At 42.7% G+C, this 3,894-nt stretch overlaps 1 pseudogene; it reads left to right on the top strand.

Moving 5' to 3' along the window:
• The first annotated feature begins 3,195 nt into the window (after positions 1 to 3,195).
• On the top strand, positions 3,196 to 3,313 carry LOC126189958 (5S ribosomal RNA; annotated as a pseudogene).
• The last annotated feature ends 581 nt before the right edge of the window (positions 3,314 to 3,894 follow it).

Genomic DNA, 3,894 nt, shown 5'->3' with positions numbered 1-3,894 from the left:
GTCACGGATATGATATGCGGGTTGACTGGCAATCATTGCGGCGGGATGTGTTCACGAAATTTGATTCGCCATCTTTCTACTTCGAAATATTTTGTTGACTACCATCTACATTGCAAGAAAAGACTTTCGTAACAAAATAAGATAAATCAGAACTCGCACGAAAATTTAGGCGTTCGTTTTCCCCAGGTTCTGATCGAGAGTGGAACGGTACCTAAAGAACATGAAAGTGGTTCGACGTACTCTCTGTCAAGCACCTGTGTGCGAATTACAGAGTAATCATGTACACTTATACGTATTAGAAAGTTCATTCTGGTAAATGCGAGAGGCGTTCAATAAGTAATGCAACAATTTTTTTCATGGCCAATTTCGGTTGAAAAAATGATGAATTTGTTGTGGAACATCGTAGAATATTCCCGCTTCAGCCCCTATACTTTCGTGAAGTTACGATAGATGGCCGCGCTATACGTAAGCTTCAAAATGGCGCCTCTAACGGAAGTGCGTTCCAAGCAGAGAGCTGTCATCGAGTTTCTTCTGGCTGAAAACCAGAGCATCTCAGATATTCAGAGTCGTTTGCAGAATATCTACGAAGACCTGGCAGTGAATAAAGGCACGGTGAATCGTTGGGCGAGGTGTCGGATATCATCGCAAGGAAGCTGAGCAAACCTGTCCGATCTCTCGCGTGCCGGCAGGCCGCACACAGCTGTCTCTCCTGCAATGTTGGAACGTGCGGACACTCTCATTCGAGGTGATCGACGTGTCACAATCAAACACCTCACTGCACAACTGGACGCTTCTGTCGGTAGTGCTGACACACGTATCCACCAGTTGGGGTACTCAGAGGTGTCTGCCCACTGGGTTCCTCGCTGCCTAACGGAAGACCATAAAGAGCAACGAAGGACCATCTGTGCGGAGTTGCTTGCGAATGATGGGGAGGTTACTGATGCAGCAAGTCATTGGCTCCGATGCCCACCAGTAGTGAGTTACAATGCAGGCATACAGACCCTCCCAGTGAGGTAGAATAAGGCCGGCACACTTGTAAGTCGGCTGTTTATGTGTTAGTATGTTGGCAGCGCTATGTAGCGCTCTGCATTAATAACTCTGACAGCGCTGTGCGCACTGTGTAGGAGACTGTGGCTCGCCGGATTAGCAGTTGGAAGTTAACAGTCAGCGGTGATGGCAACTGGAGGTGACTCGCCAGCAGTGATGGAAGTCGGAGGTTAACAGCCAGCAGTGACGGAAGTTGGGAGTGAGTAGCCAGCGGTGATGGAGGTTAGAGGTTTGAAGTGTCAGCGCGAGCGGACAATCTGGACGTGCGTCTTTCATGGAAATGTAATTTGTCGATGACTATATAATTTTTAGAACTGGATGTCATGCACGATTATATAATTTTTTGAACTGGTTGTCACATTATTAAGGTAAATACATTGTTCGCTCTGTAACAAAATCTTTCCTTTGCTAACGACTTGCCTATTAGTAGTTAGAGCCTTCAGTAATTAGAATCTTTTATTTCGTTCATGTAATGAAGATTTTTGTAAGGTAAGTGACTTATGAAATGTATAGGTTATTGTTTGGATTTCTACTAATTCAGGGCCATTCTTTTGTATTAATTATTTGAAGTCAGGTTACCATTTTGAGCAGTCAGATCGTGTTACCGTCTAATATCGTGAGTAATTAATGAATAGGAAAAGTCTGAGTTCTTTTTGTCAGGGCAAATTCTGTAGATCAGTGTTTAAATGATAAAAACAAGCAACGTGAGAGTACATTCAGTTGCACTCAGCAGTTTAAGCAGGTTCACTTGCATTCAATTTCACTCAGCAGTTTAAGAACATTGAATAAGCATTAAGCAATTTAAGTAAAAAAAATTATTAAGTAAAGAAGTATCGCACTGAACGGAAATTATGTTGAAAAATATGCTTTCGTAGGTAAACGAGTGTGGTATAATATTGTTTATTGGAATTCTGAATAAAACCAACCTGCTATCAGAAAAAATGTTTTGCATTACTTATTGAGCGCCCCTCGTACAGTCACCTTTTCTTGTCATCTTCAAACCCAAATTTAATCACTGCAAATCGCTGCCCGCATCTCGTGGTCGTGCGGTAGCGTTCTCGCTTCCCACGCCCGGGTTCCCGGGTTCGATTCCCGGCGGGGTCAGGGATTTTCTCTGCCTCGTGATGGCTGGGTGTTGTGTGCTGTCCTTAGGTTAGTTAGGTTTAAGTAGTTCTAAGTTCTAGGGGACTGATGATCATAGATGTTAAGTCCCATAGTGCTCAGAGCCATTTGAACCATTTTGCAAATCGCTGTTCGTTATCAGGCCAAACGTTCAATTAAACGTACAGAATTTTGCAAATTGAAATATGAGGTAAGAGTGCAGTAATTATATTTCTATCCGAAGATGACCTGACGCAACAGTCGGAGCTGGTAATCCGAATAAACATAAAAAGTTGATCAGACGGCGTCTGTCTTTCTTCATGGTGCAAGTTGGGAAGATCTACATTACTAAATGGCCACGCAATCACCCGGTCTCTGTGGAATGATGGCCAATCTAACGGCTTCCAGGACTAATAAACACTATTTTTCAGTACTTCATATAATTATTGGCCGAACTGAAAATTTAAAACGCTGCCATAATCTACTAATTAAGAGTTACAGTCTTACAATAAAGTTTTAACGCAATAATCCAAGTATTAACATTTGGAACTATGTCTTAAGGCAGCGTAACTCACGTCAGGCGAATTACGCGGACTGTATTCATCCAGTACTTGGGAATAGAAGCACTTAGCGACTTCCAACAAACTTTGCACATAATTTCAGACCTTTTCGACATTTGTTTCTTGCTGATACGCGCCATAAAATAATAAAAGGACAAAATTTTATACATTTTCTCCATTCAGACAGCAAAACTTCAGCAAAAGTCCTGACGTTTTAATTTATAATTTCTTTACTGCTAACTATTAGCAACACATATTGCAGTGTGTATCTAAATATACCAGTGAATGTACCTGCAAAGTTATACAGGTTTATTCTAAATGATGGACCAAAACTTCGTATTTGTTCAAGTACAAATCCAAAATGAACAAGCTTTATGCCAATTAAAAAAGAAAGATCCCAATTTTTTTCGTAATGTTTGATATCAATTTACTAAATTTAATAATTTGTAACAATTTATAATTAATTAGTGTTTAATAACTGATTAATATCAACGGCCTTGCCGCAGTGGATACACCGGTTCCCGTGAGATCACCGAAGTTAAGCACTGTCGGGCGTGGTCGGCACTTGGATGGGTGACCATTCGGGCCGCTTTGCGCTGTTGACATTTTTCGGGGTGCACTCAGCCTCGTGATGCCAATTGAGGAGCTACTCGACCGAATAGTAGCGGCTTCGGTCAAAGAAAACCATCATAACGACCGAGAGAACAGCGTGCTGACCCCATGCCCCTTCTATCCGCATCCTCCTCGGAGGATGACACGGCGGTCGGATGGTCCCGATGGGCCACTTGTGGCCTGTAGGCGGAGTGGTTTTTAATAATTGATTAATAATTAGAAATATGATAAATGTTATAAATATTCAATGTGGTCACCGTTGGCTGCACGGCAAACATCAAGGCGGTAGCCAAACTCGTCCCAAACACGCGATACCATATCTTCTGTTATCCAGTGCATGGCAGCAGTGATCCGGTTCGCAGATCGTTCAGAGTGGTTGATAGAGGCGGGACGTAAACAGCTTCCTTCACATAACCCCATAATAAATAGTCGCAGGGTGTGAGTTCAGAAGATTACAGAGCCAGGTCCTCAAGTCCCCTGCTACCGATTCAGCACTGAAGAAGGACGTCATTCAAAAAGCCTCGTACATCACGGTGCCAATGGGGCGGAGCTCCATCCTGTTGGAAAATGAAGT

Source organism: Schistocerca cancellata, chromosome 5 (assembly GCF_023864275.1).
Source record: "Schistocerca cancellata isolate TAMUIC-IGC-003103 chromosome 5, iqSchCanc2.1, whole genome shotgun sequence".
In the NCBI taxonomy this organism is placed as follows: Eukaryota; Metazoa; Arthropoda; class Insecta; order Orthoptera; family Acrididae; genus Schistocerca; species Schistocerca cancellata.
Note: the sequence above shows the minus strand (reverse complement) of the source record. Positions and strands in the feature narration are given on the sequence as shown.